Source organism: Scylla paramamosain, chromosome 2 (genome assembly GCF_035594125.1).
Source record: "Scylla paramamosain isolate STU-SP2022 chromosome 2, ASM3559412v1, whole genome shotgun sequence".
Lineage (NCBI taxonomy): Eukaryota > Metazoa > Arthropoda > Malacostraca > Decapoda > Portunidae > Scylla > Scylla paramamosain.
In genome coordinates, this window is record NC_087152.1 from 25,938,120 (window position 1) to 25,955,074 (window position 16,955).

Genomic DNA, 16,955 nt, shown 5'->3' on the forward strand with positions numbered 1-16,955 from the left:
TACCTCTAGATTTTTTTCATGGTTTGATATTAATATGTGAGATGTAGTACGAGATTATGTTTCCGCGTGTGTGAGAGGTTAGTTAATAGAAAAAAAATAAATAAATAAGTAAAAAAACTAAGAGTCATTGTCGTTCATTAACAAAACTAAGTAGAAAATGGTTTCAATAGGGATGGCTAAACTAATTTCAGAAATGTCTGCCTATTATTTTTCTCCACATTCCATTATAACGTTGTCTTTTGTTTGTTGTTTTTCTCATAAGCTGTTATTTAAAGATGGTGACGCTGATAATGAAGAGTTTGTAACAATGTGCTTAATGATTACCGAACAAAGCAGTATTTGTACCATGAACCTCGCGGCTAATGAGGGAAAATGGCCTTTCCTGTACACACATGAAAAGCAACAAAGGAAAGTTGAGTTGAGCCTCTCTTGTGGAAAATAAATAAATAAATAAATAAATTCTTATGGTCTGTCACATTCCTAGTTTATTCATTCATCTGTTTATTTATTTATTTATCTATTTGTTATTCATTTATCTATTTATTTATTCATTCATCTATTCAGTTTACAGAGTCTATAATGAGCCAATACGATCTGTGTAAGGTTTTCCATAATATCATAATTCCTGATAACAAAGCACGTTCAATATTCGTATATAATGTCACCCGATACGCATTTTTGTCATTATAGTCATTAAAACCCTCCACAGTCCATGCATGCAAAGCTGCACTTGGCTAAAAATATATTTCAGTGCAGCACATTACACGTGAGTGTTTAATGTCATTATTATTCATATTAGTAGTTGTAATTTTCATGAGTGTTATTACCGTAGCTACTATTACTACTACTTCTACTACTACTACCACTACTACTACTACTACTACTATTACTACTACTACTACTACTACGAACAAGAAATAACGGATTCAAACTTGAAAATAAGTTAGGTTTAAGAAAACGAGAGGAAGGAAATAGTTCTGAAATAGAGTGATAGATGAATGGAATGGGCTCATTAATCAAACTGTTGGTACTAAGCTTCAGAAAATTATAGGAATGTATGATAGTGATCATACACGAAAATAAGTAGATACTGTATGTATGTTTCATAGGGTGACTGTTACGTGCTGGCTTGTTGGCTTCTTGCAGCTTCCCTTGTTCTCTTATGTTCGTGTGTTCTTATGTACTACTACTACTACTACTACTACTACTACTACTACTACTACTACTACTACTGCTACTACTACTACGACTACTACTGTTGCTGCTGCTGCTTCTGCTGCTGTACAACTATCATATACTTTTCTCCCTTAATCGTACTCTAAAAATAAGCGCGAACGGTATCATGTTAAGAAAGAAAGGTAATGCAGCTTACAGTTCACTATAAAATCCTACATAAGAGAGAACACTAGAGCAACATTCATAGCTATTCAGAATGGAAATGCTTTGATTTTTGTCTCGTTTTTCTACATCCTTTGAAATTCCTTTTTATCAGCGGAATGTGTGTGTGTGTGTGTGTGTGTGTGTGTGTGTGTGTGTGTGTGTGTGTGTGTGTGTGTGTGTGTGTGTGTGTGTGTGTGTATTTACCTAGTTGTCGTATATAAGACCTGAGCTACACTTGTGCCCTCCTATCGGTATTACGACTTCTTATCTATATTTGTCCTTTTCTTCCTTTCTTTAAGTGGGTGTGTAGGGAATCTGGGCTCGGGTGGTTGGTTGACTGCGTTTGGACATCATTACATGATTAAGTATGTATTTAGGAAGGAGATGCCTTTGTTTTATTTATATATTCCTTTACTCATAGTTTATACACTACTACTACTACTACTACTACTACTAATAATAATAATAATAATAATAATAATAATAATAACAACAATAATAATAATATTACTACTGCTACTACTACTACTACTACTACTACTACTACTACTACTACTACCTACAACAACAACAACAACTACTACCTACAACAACAACAACAACAACAACAACAACAACAACAACAACAACAACAACAACAACTACTACTACTACTACTACTACTACTACTACTACTACTACTACTACTACTACTACTACTACTACTAGTAGTAGTAGTAGTAGTAGTAGTAGTAGTAGTAGTAGTAATAGTAATAGTACTTCTTCTACTACTACTAATAATAATAATAATGCTGTTGCAGCAGCAGCTGCTGCTGCTGCTGCTGCTGCTGCTGCTGCTGCTGCTGCTGCTGCTGCTGCTACTACTACTACTACTACTACTACTACTACTACTACTACTACTACTACTACTACTAGTAGTAGTAGTAGTAGTAGTAGTAGTAGTAGTAGTAATAGTAGTACTTCTATTACTACTTCTACTACTAATGCTGTCGCAGCAGCTGCTGCTGCTGCTGCTTCTGCTACTACTACTACTACTACTACTACTTCAAAAAGTAAGTAATTCTTGCAGGGAAGCCACTGAACGCCTGACTTCAGATATCTCTAATATTTCTGATTGAGGCAGAGCAAACTTAGTATTGTTCAATGGCTCAAAAAACTCAATTCCTTCATCTATCAACTCGACACAACCTTCCAGACAACTATCCCCTCTTCTTCAATGACGCTCAACTGTCCCCCTCTTCTACACTGAACACCCTCGGTCTGTCCTTTACTTATAATCTGAACTGGAAACTTCACATCTCATCTCTAGCTAAAACAGCTTCTATGAAGTTAGGTGTTCTGAGATATCCCCGCCAGTTCTTCTCATCTCCCCAGCTGCTAACTCTGTACAGAGGCCTTATCCGTTCATGTATGAAATATGCTTTACATATATTGGGGGGTTCCTCTCATACCACTATTTTAGACAGGGTAGAGTCAAAAGCTTTTCATCTTAGCAATTCCTCTCCTCTAACTGACTGTCTTCAGCCTCTCTCTCACCGCCGCATTGTTGCATCTCTAGCTGTCTTCTACCGCTATTTTCATGCCAACTGCTCTTCTGATCTTGCTAACTGCATGCTTCCCCTCCTCCCATGGCCTCGCTGCACATGAACTTTCTTCTTTCTCTCACTCCTATTCTGTCCACCTCTCTAATGCAAGAGTTAACCAGTATTCTCAATCATTCATTCCTTTCTCTGGTAAACTCAGGAACTCCCTGCCTGCCTTTATATTTCCACCTTCCTATGACTTGAACTCTTTCAAGAGGGAGGTTTCAAGACACTTATCCTGTAATTTTTGACTACCGCTTTCGACTCTGTTCGGGGACCGGCACCTTGGTGGGCCTTTCATATTTATTGCAGATGTGTCACCCTTGGCCGGTGCCCCTCCTACATAAAGAAGATAAAAAAAAAAAGACCCAAAAAGATAACTCTCGGCTTTATTTCCTACACTGTACATTTTTCCTAGCCAGAATATAATAATAAGGAATACACGAGTATAAGTAAAAAATGAGACGCTGATTCTTAGGCGAGTAAAGAATAACGTTAGGGCAGTGTCCACTTGGTCGAAGATCTAGGCAGCTGTCTGGATCATTCTCATCAATTAATTAAATGAAGAGAACTGTTAATATTCTCAGATCATTTGTCATTGTCTAGTGAGAGTCATTAGTGAGCTAATTGTGTTATGGCCCGCTGGTTTTCATGGCAAGGGTTACTTATGCGTGAGGTGCTGTGGCGGCTGATGGAGTTTCCTTGACGTTGTAATCGAAATGCTGCCCTTCCAATGTTTTTTTTTTTTTTCATTACATTGTGGATAGAAAAGTGTGCAGTAACAGTAACAGTGTTATTGTTGTTGTTGATGTTGTTACTATTTTATATGTGTGTTTGAAGAAGACCAGCAAATGCAAAGAAAAAAAAAAAAGCGACACATTCGGCTGTCAAAAAGGTAAAATTGAAAGGGTTGTGTGTCGCGGCATCGCAATATTTGCCTCCATCTTATTCAGTGCACGACGGGTAAATTAATTTTGTGGCTCACATTTGAAACTTATAATGTGCAGATTGATTTCCGAAATAAAAGAGAAAACTGAAACTGGAGATCTTTTGGAAATAACAGAACAAATTAAAACTTTTGATAAAAATCTTCTTTCGTGCGTGTGATATTCCGACCGTGTTATTTAAGGATATACTTGCTCCCCGGCATCACACTTGCCACCAATACTGATCGCCCTTCCATCGCCTCTAATTGGAGTCTTTGGAGAGCGTCTCAGATCTTTTGTACCGCCTCACTAAACCTTCGGCAGCCTCTCTCTTCAGATTTTTTTTTTTTTTTTTTTTTTTTTACATTCCCTTGTGAAGAGGCTCTGTCCGGGATATTTTACTTTGCTTGGATTTTAGATCAGTATTTGTCAGTATGCTGTTTTGAAGTAAATTAAGTCTGTAATCCTCAACTTTGTGTGTGTGTGTGTGTGTGTGTGTGTGTGTATGTGTGTGTGTGGACACTGGAGAGTGGAGGGAATATTGTAAGAGTCAGTTAAATTCATACCACAATTTTAATATCGGATCAATTCATTTTCTGCTAAACCTTTACTGTTTACAATGTTACAATATCTTGACAAATATGAAGTATATATGACATGTTACAAATGAGTATTTCATTGCTAACATGCAACGAGGGTGGATAATCCTCTCTCTCCCTCTCTCTCTCTCTCACACACACACACACACACACACAAGAATCGTTTCCTTTTATGTTAAGTGCTTCAGATCTGTCTCGTTACAGTAACGTACGATAATGATAATTTCACCCTTGTTTTACAGATGCCTGTGTATAATTTGCAGATACACCACTAGTTTCAACATATTTGAATTCTTGCCTTAAAATAATGAAAAGTTGTGCGAAGGAAACAAGATATGAAGCGAATATTTTTGAGGATTGGAGACCGCACAACGAGCTAGTTGGAGCTACTGACGCTTTGTTAACCCTGAAATGACCACCCACCCTCATCCCTTCCTCCCTTCTCTCCTGGTTGATCAAGATGGACTAGAAATTAGGACCTGACTATGATATTCTCTGTTCTGCAACAGTAGACTATGGGCACCAGTTGTTTATAAGCCTGGATGTGTTTATATTGAAAACGGATAGCAGTGACTAAACTCGATTACTAAGTCTGACGAGGCATGTGCGCATTCAGTAAGGTTTGCCATCACGATAAGCTTCACCAACTAGATAAAGATGGTTTATGTGATATCCACCTGGTACTAAAGCCACCTTGCGCTGCACTAAGTAATCATATGATGAGATAGCTACAAGAAGATGCTCCTAAATCATAGAAATTTAAGTTGTTGATCGAAGAAAATAATATATTGGTGGTATGTACGAGCAACAGACCAGCGAGGATGAGAAATGGTGTGTGGCAGTGGTGAGTGGTGACCCTGGCCAGTCTTTGCTGGGGTGTTGGGTGAGGTGGAGTGATGCAGGGCGCGCTGGTGCCTGTGAAGGACTTTTGACACAGAAATTTCGTATCGTCAGCATTGAGAGTAAGTATTTCAAATCCATTGTATAGTTGATAAGAATAAGTGGCTACAAACTGGCTATAGATGGTATGTTTTTGTTTTTTTTCTTGTTGTCTTGCAGAGGGTGTCACGTATAGGTCTACTAGCTTCTTGCAGCTTTCCTTATGTTCTTATGGTCTTTAAATAGGGAGAAACATGGCATGAGTTCGGAAGTGTGTGTGTGTGTAATAATAGTAATAATTATAAATAATAATGATAATTATAATAGATAATAATAATATTCGGTTTATTAATCTTGCAGCCTTATAGCTGAACATCCACATATTGCGTACTTATACAGTAATATACATACACATTTAACTTTAAGGAAGTATGTTACAAGTTAATACTTTGGGTGCCAGATGGCGCCGGTCAACCTGGTAGACTAGCCCCGGGATAGTCAGGTCACCCCTGTGTATTTTTTCTATTCAGAGTTTGTTTATCCTACCTAGCAGCGGGTCACTAATTCCGATTTACACCAGGTACCTAATCACTGCCAGGTGAGCAGTGGCTACACTGCAAAGAAGTCCACCCAAAGACTTCTGACCTTACCCAGAATTCGAACCTGAGTCCTCCCGAGTATGAATCAGGCGTGAATCACTGCGCTACCAACTGTGTGTGTGTGTGTGTGTGTGTGTGTAGTCTGACTTGAATGTAGCACATTCCCTAAATGTAAGCTAGTTTAGTGTGCAAATGTACTCCTGAAGTTACACCTTAATATTACACGACGTTTTCTGATGCTATCAAAAAAATCCACGAGACAGTCTCACATACCCGCCTGTCTTGTGATGACTTGCTATGTTATGGAAGCGTTCGGTCACTCACCTCTGAATAATCCACGAGACGGTCTCACATACCCGCCTGCCTTGTGATGACTTGCTATGTTATGGAAGCGTTCGGTCACTCACCTCTGAATAATCCACGAGACAGTCTCACATACCCGCCTGCCTTGTGATGACTTGCTATGTTATGGAAGCGTTCGGTCACTCACCTCTGAATAATCCACGAGACAGTCTCACATACCCGCCTGCCTTGTGATGACTTGCTATGTTATGGAAGCGTTCGGTCACTCACCTCTGAATAATCCACGAGACAGTCTCACATACCCGCCTGTCTTGTGATGACTTGCTATGTTATGGAAGCGTTCGGTCACTCACCTCTGAATAATCGTTGTTGCGTAATTCAAAGAACATATATTTCTGCTATTGTTCCCACTCCGCCTTTTTTAAATTGGCAGCGAAGTGCTGCTTTAGGAGTCTGGTGAGGTCCCAGCCCAACCTGCCCCGGAAGACTAAGTTTATTAGAAAAGTTTGTCCCTGACTGGCTTGGCTTTGCCAGAAAATGAAAGTTTGAAATGAGTTCAGAAAATTTTATGCGCATTTTTTCACATCTATGTGTGTGTGTGTGTGTGTGTGTGTGTGTGTGTGTGTGTGTGTGTGTGTGTGTGTGTGTGTGCGCACACGCCCACATTACTTGAACTATAACAACCACATTTAGCGTGGGGATGTACCATGGATTGAGAAAGGTCAGCGCGGGTCACCGGGAGGGCTGACAGGGATGACAGATCAGCCAGTGACCTCTGCTGTTTGGCCTCGTGTTTCATTAGCAAGGAAGTTAACACCGCCTCTGTACGGATGTCATGTGACGGTAGCGATGGTAACGAGAACAGCAACCATTCTGATAGATTTGTTTACTTGGTGGTGACATCCCTCCACAATTGGTGACGTGACTTGTTTTGCACAGGGTGCAGATCAAGTGCATATGAGAATGATTACAACGAGAATAGCGATAATAATGAAGATTACTGACGTCACGATATAAGCCATTGGATAACAGGTAATGGTAATATGGTAATTTGAGTAAGACTTGTAAGCTAAATTGTAGCTATTGGCACTTAAATCCTTGAAATATTCGATTGCGCGTTTTGTAGTCACAGTGGTTTCTTTGAAAGTTATACTCTAAACTTACCTAGGGCTTTAGGCAGCTGGTCACTTAATTAAGCCTGAGACGAAACCACACAAGTCAGAGGGATAAAGACCAGAAACAACTGATAACAGCGACGATGAGAATAATGATAATGTCAAAGGTCACGATAATGTAGACAGAAAGCCTGGGACAAGAGACAGACCTCCAATATAAATTATTTCCACAAGACAAAAATTCATTAATAACCTGGAGAGACCGAAAAGAATAACAGATTTGGTGAATTTCGCTTTAGGTGTTTTGCACTTTGTACAATGACGCTGATGAACTGAAAGTTGGCTCTTAATTCATTCTCGTGATAAATTTCCTATAATAATATAAATATTTGCTGCATTAAAACGTTATTGAATTTCACGGTTAGTAATGTTTATAGATATGTGTCTTACGAATGCAGGAGTTAACCAGTAACCTCACTTATTCATATCTTTTAATAGGTAACTATGGAGCCTGTTTCTTTTTTTTTTTCACCTAAGACTTTGCATTAAGAAATCGTTACTAAACTTGAATTTCAGTGTTAGCGTTATTTCTATGACAGCAGAACATTAACGGCCATTTTCCGGTTTTTGTGGCCTCGGCTGGTCTCCAAGTATGAAAAAAATGTAGTGCATATATGTATTGTGATTATAGTAAAAATCACAATATATTAGAAATTTATTTCTATGTAAGGTCTGTGTTGTATGTAATATGTAATATGTAAGTATTACTGAATAAGTGATCCACCTGCGCGATGTTTATTTACGGGTTGTATTGTGGTGTTTAAGTTACAACTCTGTCTATCTTGGTAATTATGTTGGACTATTGAATTACATAAAATGTATCATGCAGGGAAATTTATGGATTCAGTGCATAAATGTTCGTACATGTTTATGTTTAATGTTTAATAGGATTGTATGGTTGTGTTGCTTTAGCAGGACAGAGGCAGAGACTGACGACGTAGTGTTGTTGTTTCCGGGTCTCAGAGGAGCCCAGCTTAGGCAGCGTGTAGGTGTGTCAGAGGTGTGTCCAGGATCTGTACTTTGTGTTAAATATCTCTTTTGACTCTTTATGCAACGATATTCAGGTTTGGGTCAGTAGCATGGTTAATTTGTGTTGGTATTAGTGATTATTCCAGCGATGAGAGGGTGAGATAAATGAAACATGGCGGGGTCCCGGTGGAGAATTTTGCGTCATCTGTGGTGAGACGGTGCATGTATGTAGTTATTAGGACTATAATATACATTTCAGCAGTGTGGTGAAGTGGGTGGTGCCCTGTCTCCATGTGTTTTTCAATGTGGGACCTGTGCTGACTGACTGATGTTATTCGTGTGATGTGTCAAGAGACGGTGCGGCAATGTTGTGAATTTGACTTTTCGTGCACCTATTTTCATGTATTGAGTTCACCTGAAGTTTATGGTTGATTCAAACACTTAGTTATTGACTGATATATTCTGTATTTTGTTACTGTGATGTGATTTCCTGGTTTGGTTATTGAATGATGCATTCTGTATTTTGTTACTGTGGTGTGATTTCATGGCTTGGACGTTTCATCTTAAATTTTGGTGGGAAAATTGACTGTTTGGATGTTAACAGGTTGAATCAGTAAAGGGATCCCAACACCGCTGAATTGGTCTCTTCACTGAATACCATTACAACATCTAACTCATACAATGAAACTTTTTAAGTCTCAATTATGGCCGGAGGATGTCATAATACATAAATATTTTAACAGAAACTCAAAGAAAATGTAATTCTTTTACTCATTAACGTTTCTTATATATATATATATATATATATATATATATATATATATATATATATATATATATATATATATATATATATATATATATATATATATAATTTTTTGATATGGATGTAAAAGTTTGTACATATAATTGTTGTTCTTTTAGGAAGAATATTGATGTCATTCGCACTTTAACTGGTTTTCAGTATGAGTTTTTATTTTATTTTATTTATTTATTTATTTTTTTTCTACAAGACTTTTGCTTTAGAGGACAGACTTGGTGACAGATTTTGTCAGTGAGAAATGTGAGGGTGTAAGTGTGCAAGCTGCCTACTCTAGAAAAGCTCTTGTATCCAATGTAGGGAGGTGTGAAGGTGGACTGGCCTGTATATGGAAGAAAGATTTGACGTTTAAGGTAAAGGTGTTTCTGGTTGAGAAAGATTATATTGCTTTGCAATTACCAGTGGGTTATTTGAACATTCTTGTAATAAATGTATATATGAGGAGTGTAACATGGGAAAGGAAGACACTTGAAGAATATCTTCACAGGTGGTTTGCCTTAGAACATTTCAAGTGTTTTAATCAATCATGATTTTAATTTCATTTTTATTTTAGGTGGTTTTGATGCAGATCCTTTTATGAGCAGAGCCTGGAACAACTTGGTGACCTTTTGTGAGAGAAATTGTTTGTTTTAACGTGATGGATGGTAACACTTTGATTTTATACCTTACAGTAACTACTGCTGTAAGTGGTTAGACCATATTGTAGGAGGAAGCTCAAAGGATGTCTGTGTCAAACATGTTAAAGTTCTGTATCAACTTGTCGGATCCGATCATTTACCAATGGTGGGAAATGTTCACTTGGGTGTCTCTAACAATGATTGTAACACTATCAAAATTGAAAATGGAGATAAGTGAATGAAAAAATGAAAAAAAAAAAACTCAGTGATTTTTTTTATGTATTTGAAGATATTATTGGTAATACACGAGGCATTATGCCCTGCGAGGCACCTAGATGGTGTAGTGCTGGTTGCCAGAAAGCTGACCACCTTGCACAAATTGAGGAGGTTGATGTGATAATTGGTGGTAATGTTTTGTACTCTTCTAGTCATTATGCACAGCAGGTTATTGAGAAGAACAAGTCCAATGTAATACCAGGGTGGAATAGACGTGTCAAATGGGATGATTACTGAAAGAAATAGAAACGCGGATGAATATCGGAAAATGAATATGAGTGGGAACGTGTTCAAAGAGGCTTTGTCTTTGTGTGAGAAAAATGAAACAGAAGTTGTACTGGTGCAAGAGCTAAAGAGGATGGCAGTTTTTATTTTTTTATTTTATTTTATTTTTTTTTTAATGTAGGAGGGACACTGGCCAAGGGCAACAAAAATCCAATAAAAAAAAAAAAAGCCCACTGAGATGCCAGTCCCAGAAAAGTGTCCAAAGCAGTAGTAAAAAATTGAAGGCTAAGTGTCTTGAAACCTCCCTCTTGAAGGAATTCAAGTCATAGGAAGGTGAAAATACAGAAGCTGGTAGGGAGTTCCAGAGTTTACCAGAGAAAGGGATGAATGATTGAGAATACTGGTTAACTCTTGTATTAGAGAGGTGGACAGAATAGGAGTGAGAGAAAGATGAAAGTCTGATGCAGCGAGGCCACAGGAGGAGGGAAGGCATGCAGTTAGCAAGATCAGAATAGCAGTTAGCATGAAAATAGCGGTAGAAGACAGCTAGATATGCAACATTGCAGTGATTAGAGAGAGGCTGAAGACAATCAGTTAGAGGAGAGGAGTTGATGAGAAGAAAACCTTTTGATTCCACCCTGTCTAGAAGAGTGGTATGAATTGAACCCCACCAGACATGTGAAGCATACTCCATACATGGACACATAATGCCCCTGTACAGAGTTAGCAGCTGGGTGGGGGGGGGGTGAGAAAAACTGGTGGAGACATCTCAGAACGCCTAACATCATAGAAGCTGTTTTAGCTAGAGATGAGATGTGAAGTTTCCAATTCAGATTATAAGTAAAGGACAGACCAAGGATGTTCAGTGTAGAAGAGGGGGACAGTTGAGTGTCATTGAAGAAGAAGGGATAGTTGTCTGGAAGGTTGTGTCAAGTTGATAGATGGAGGAATTGAGTTTTTCAGGCATTGAACAATACCAAGTTTGCTCTGCCCCATCAGAAATTTTAGAAAGATCAGAAATCAGGTGTTCTGTGGCTTCCCTGCGTGAAATGTGAAATGCAGATTTACCAGGATAACTAAAGTGATGGTATAAGAAAATGACAAGGTGTTTTTGGTGCATTTGTACCACAGGCAATGCGTTGACCTAGCCTGACCCAGCCTGGCCTAACCTAACCTGACCCAAACAAATATAATGCAACCAAATCTAAAGCAGTCTAACCTAACCTAACCTAACCTAACCTAACCATATCTAACCTACCCATACCTAACTTAGCCTAACTCACCCAAACTTAACCTAACCAAACCAAACAAAACCTAACATAACCTAACTTGACCTGACCATAACCTAACCTAACCTCTCTCTTTCTCTCTCCTCAGCCAAGCAAAAACCGAGTCACCTTATTGGTCGACAAGAGATCACCATCAGCCCTCCCTTTGGCCCAGAGCTTCATTGATTGTGATTGGACAGCTGGCTTGGTGGGTGACCTGACCTGATCTCAACCAAGCCAACACGATTTACGTTTTCCTCGTTGACATTGGCACCATGATGACCTCTGACATGAACCTGGCACTAGAGAGGTAGGCAGAGAGAGAGAGAGAGAGAGAGAGAGAGAGAGAGAGATGTATTTATTGGTATAGTATTTATGTGATTTGAATGATATCAGTGTGTGTGTTTGTGACCTGTCAATATACACAGGTCTGCATATTTTGTGAGCTGTCAATATACATAGGCTTACATAGGTACTTGAGCAAGCCTATAGTTAGCTGAAGCATCTGAGGCAACTATCACACTAATAATAGAAATAATAATAATAATAATAATAATAATAATAATAATAATAGTAGTAATAATAATAATAATGATAATAAATAATATTAATAATAAAGGCTTTGGTTACAATATAAAGATGTATTAAGTAGCTTATTATTTAATTATTATTATTTTTTAAGAATAACTTGAAATGAATAGATTTTAAATTGAGAAAATATAAAACTCCTTAATTTGACTTGTGGATTATAACAACAGAGAGAGAGAGAAAGAGAGAGAGAGAGAGACTTTGTCTACTGTTGATAAAAGTGCAATATAAAACACATCAAAACACACACAAATGCCATTATCTCTGTCTCTGTGGTAATAATGATGATAATAATAATAATAATAATAATAATAATAATAATAATAGTTGGTTTCTTTATTTTGTGCAGTGTTGAGGTACTGAAGGGCGCAATGCACAATGCTGTCAAGGTGCCCCAAAACACACAGGTCAGTATTGCCATATAGCTTACCTTAGGTTAGGCTTGGTTTGATTTGGTTAAGTTTGGTTAGCTTAGGTTTCTTCCAAACTGGTGTTGTATATCCTGTTGTGTAATAATAATAATAATAATAATAATAATAATAATAAACGGTTTATTATTTAGGCAGTTAACAAACTGAAAATGTACATAGGGGGTGGGGAAAAACTTAACATTAATCCTAAAGGTAAGTCTAATCTAATGTGTGTGTGTGTGTGTGTGTGTGTGTGTGTGTGTGTGTGTGCCGCTGCTGAGACCAAACAAGACTAGTTTTTCCGTGAGGTGTGGATGGATGGGAGGGGCGTGGGTGACGGTTCTGTGGGTCCTGGCATGGGCGGTGCTGGGTGTGGGAGAGACTCCTGGTCAGTGAGAGGGATGGCAGAGGGGCTGGCAGAGTGAGGGTGCACCAGCAGACACACCCTGCCTGACTGTGGTGCACAACAAACTCACCAGTGACAAGTATGTGTGTCCCCCAGCTGGTGAGGCAAGGCACGCTGGCTGGAGCTGGCGAGGGAGAGGCGGCCTGTGCCAGGACACTGACTGACTGACTGGGTATGCCTGTGTGGGCCAATGCAGGCTGAGCAGTGTGTGAGGGAGGGGCAGTGTCTGGGATGCCTCACCTCTTCAGCTTGTCAACTCTGCCAGGCTCATTGTCACACACGTCACTGTTTTTTTTTTTTTTTTTTTTTTTTTTTTCATGTAGGAAGGACACTGGCCAAGGGCAACAAAAATCTAATAAAAAAAAATACCCACTGAAATGGCAGTCCCATAAAAGGGTCAAAGCAGTGGTCAAAAATTGGTGGATAAGTGTCTTGAAACCTCCCTCTTGAAGGAATTCAAGTCATAGGAAGGTGGAAATACAGAAACAGGCAGGGAGTTCCAGAGTTTACCAGAGAAAGGGATGAATGATTGAGAATACTGGTTAACTCTTGCGTTAGAGAGGTGGACAGAATAGGGGTGAGAGAAAGACGAAAGTCTTGTGCAGCGAGGCCGCGGAAGGAGGGGAGGCATGCAGTTAGCAAGATCAGAAGAGCAGTTAGCATGAAAATAGCGGTAGAAGACAGCTAGATATGCAACATTGCGGCGTTGAGAGAGAGGCTGAAGACAGTCAGTTAGAGGAGAGTTGATGAGACGAAAAGCTTTTGATTCCACCCTGTCTAGAAGAGCAGTATGAGTGGAACCCCTCCAGACATGTGAAGCATACTCCATACATGGACGGATAAGGCCCTTGTACAGAGTTAGCAGCTGGGGGGTGAGAAAAACTGGCAGAGACGTCTCAGAACACCTAACTTCATAGAAGCTATTTTAGCTAGAGATGAGATGTGAAGTTTCCAGTTCAGATTATAAGTAAAGGACAGACCGAGGATGTTCAGTGTAGAAGAGGGGGACAGTTGAGTGTCATTGAAGAAGAGGGGATAGTTGTCTGGAAGGTTGTGTCGAGTTGATAGATGGAGGAATAGAGTTTTTGAAGCATTGAACAATACCAAGTTTGCTCTGCCCCAATCAGAAATTTTAGAAAGATCAGAAGTCAGGCGTACTGTGGCTTCCCTGCGTGATATGTTTACTTCCTGAAGGGTTGGACGTCTATGAAAAGACGTGGAAAAGTGCAGGGTGGTATCATCAGCGTAGGAGTGGATAGGACAAGAAGTTTGGTTTAGAAGATCATTAATGAATAATAAGAAGAGAGTGGGTGACAGGACAGAACCCTGAGGAACACCACTGTTAATAGATTTAGGAGAAGAACAGTGACCGTCTACCACAGCAGCAATAGAACGGTCAGAAAGGAAACTTGAGATGAAGTTACAGAGAGAAGGATAGAAACCGTAGGAGGGTAGTTTGGAAATCAAAGCTTTGTGCCAGACTCTATCAAAAGCTTTTGATATGTCCAAGGCAACAGCAAAAGTTTCACCAAAATCTCTAAAAGAGGATGACCAAGACTCAGTAAGGAAAGCCAGAAGATCACCAGTAGAGCGGCCTTGACGGAACCCATACTGGCGATCAGATAGAAGGTTGTGAAGTGATAGATGTTTAAGAATCTTCCTGTTGAGGATAGATTCAAAAACTTTAGATAGGCAGGAAATTAAAGCAATAGGACGGTAGTTTGAGGGATTAGAACGGTCACCCTTTTTAGGAACAGGTTGAATGTAGGCAAACTTCCAGCAAGAAGGAAAGGTAGATGTTGACAGACAGAGCTGAAAGAGTTTGACTAGGCAAGGTGCAAGCACGGAGGCACAGTTTCGGAAAACAATAGGAGGGACCCCATCAGGTCCATAAGCCTTCCGAGGGTTTAGGGCAGCGAGGGCATGGAAAACATCATTGCGAAGAATTTTAATAGGTGGCATGGAGTAGTCAGAGGGTGGAGGAGAGGGAGGAACAAGCCCGGAATCGTCCAAGGTAGAGTTTTTAGCAAAGGTTTGAGCAAAGAGTTCAGCTTTAGAAATAGATGTGATAGCAGTGGTGTCATCTGGTTGAAATAGAGGAGGGAAAGAAGAAGAAGCAAAGTTATTGGAGATATTTTTGGCTAGATGCCAGAAATCACGAGGGGAGTTAGATCTTGAAAGGTTTTCACATTTTCTGTTAATGAATGTTTTTTGGCAAGTTGGAGAACAGACTTGGCATGGTTCCGGGCAGAAATATAAAGTGCATGAGATTCTGGTGATGGAAGGCTTAAGTACCTTTTGTGGGCCACCTCTCTATCATGTATAGCACGAGAACAAGCTGTGTTAAACCAAGGTTTAGAAGGTTTAGGACGAGAAAAAGAGTGAGGAATGTACGCCTCCATGCCAGACACTATCACCTCTGTTATGTGCTCAGCACACAAAGACGGGTCTCTTACACGGAAGCAGTAGTCATTCCAAGGAAAATCAGCAAAATACCTCCTCAGGTCCCCCCAACTAGCAGAGGCAAAACGCCAGAGGCACCTTCGCTTGGGGGGATCCTGAGGAGGGATTGGAGTGATAGGACAAGATAAAGATATGAGATTGTGATCGGAGGAGCCCAATGGAGAAGAAAGGGTGACAGCATAAGCAGAAGGATTAGAGGTCAGGAAAAGGTCAAGAATGTTGGGCTTATCTCCAAGACAGTCAGGAATACGAGTAGGGTGTTGCACCAATTGCTCTAGGTCATGGAGGATAGCAAAGTTGTAGGCTAGTTCACCAGGATGGTCTGTGAAGGGAGATGAAAGCCAAAGCTGGTGGTGAACATTGAAGTCTCCAAGAATGGAGATCTCTGCAAAAGGGATGAGGGTCAGAATGTGCTCCACTTTGGAAGTTAAGTAGTCAAAGAATTTCTTATAGTCAGAGGAGTTAGGTGAGGGGTATACAGCACAGATAAATTTAGTATGAGAATGACTCTGTAGTCGTAGCCAGATGGTGGAAAACTCGGAAGATTCAAGAGTGTGGACACGAGAGCAGGTTAAGTCATTGCACACATAAACGCAGCATCCAGCTTTGGATCTAAAATGAGGATAGAGAAAGTAGGAGGGAACAGAAAAGGGGCTACTGTCAGTTGCCTCAGACACCTGAGTTTCAGTGAGGAAAAGAAGATGAGGTTTAGTAGAGGAGAGGTGGTGTTCTACAGATTGAAAATTAGATCTTAGACTGCCAATGTTGCAGAAGTTAATGAAGAAAAAGTTGAAGGGGGTGTCAAGACACTCAGGGTCGTCGACAGAAAGGCAGTCCGACCTGGGGACATTTATGGTCCCCTCCCCTGATGGGGACTCCGAGGCTGGTGTAGGAGTTGCCATGATGATTTTAAAATTTTTGAGTGAAGGGTGTGTGTGTTATTAGGTGCTTGTAGTTTTGTGTGGAGGAAGAGAGTCGTCTTTAGAGGGCAGGCTGTGACTGCCCCCTTGTGTTGTGAGACACAAAGGGAAACGTTCAGTGAGGTCACAGCTGTGTTTAATGATAAGTTCACAGCACCCCCTGAACAGTGCTTTAGACCTCACTGGGAGTAATTATCGTTTCGGCAGGTGTCTACTGCCTCCACTCTCAGTCTTGTTGTACTTTTCATGCTTGATATTTGCTTGTTTGTGTTTTTGTATTGATTTTTGTTTTGTTTTTGTTGTTTATTTGTAATGTTTTGTAAATGTTTTGTGAGTTGTGTTAGTGTTTGATGTTGTTTGTTGTGTTTGTAGTGTTGCTGTGTGCCTATTGATTGGGAGGTGATGGTGGTTAGTGTGTGTGTGTGTGTGTGTGTGTGTGTGTGTGTATGTGTTACTACTACTACTACTACTACTAGGTCAGCCTTGCTACTTCCCTTAGTACACTTGAATACCTCCATCAGATCCCCTCTTAATCTACTACTACTAGTA

General features: G+C 39.8%; 1 protein-coding gene across 16 annotated transcripts in view; it reads left to right on the forward strand.

Annotated features, from left to right (window-relative positions):
* The window catches only part of LOC135112318 (uncharacterized), a 79,105-nt gene that overhangs the window by 56,866 nt on the left and 5,284 nt on the right, over window positions 1–16,955 (forward strand). For 2 of the 16 annotated variants that reach the window (XR_010274276.1, XM_064026683.1), the window contains exons 1-3: window positions 4,762–5,450; window positions 11,729–11,929; window positions 12,557–12,614. The gene's annotated coding sequence lies outside the window, so the exon portion shown is untranslated. Of the gene's footprint in view, window positions 1–4,756; window positions 5,451–7,151; window positions 7,302–8,342; window positions 8,445–8,652; window positions 8,784–11,728; window positions 11,930–12,534; window positions 12,615–16,955 lie in introns of those variants that run through there. The other 14 variants (XM_064026655.1, XR_010274294.1, XR_010274293.1 and 11 more) reach the window with 14 other exon arrangements.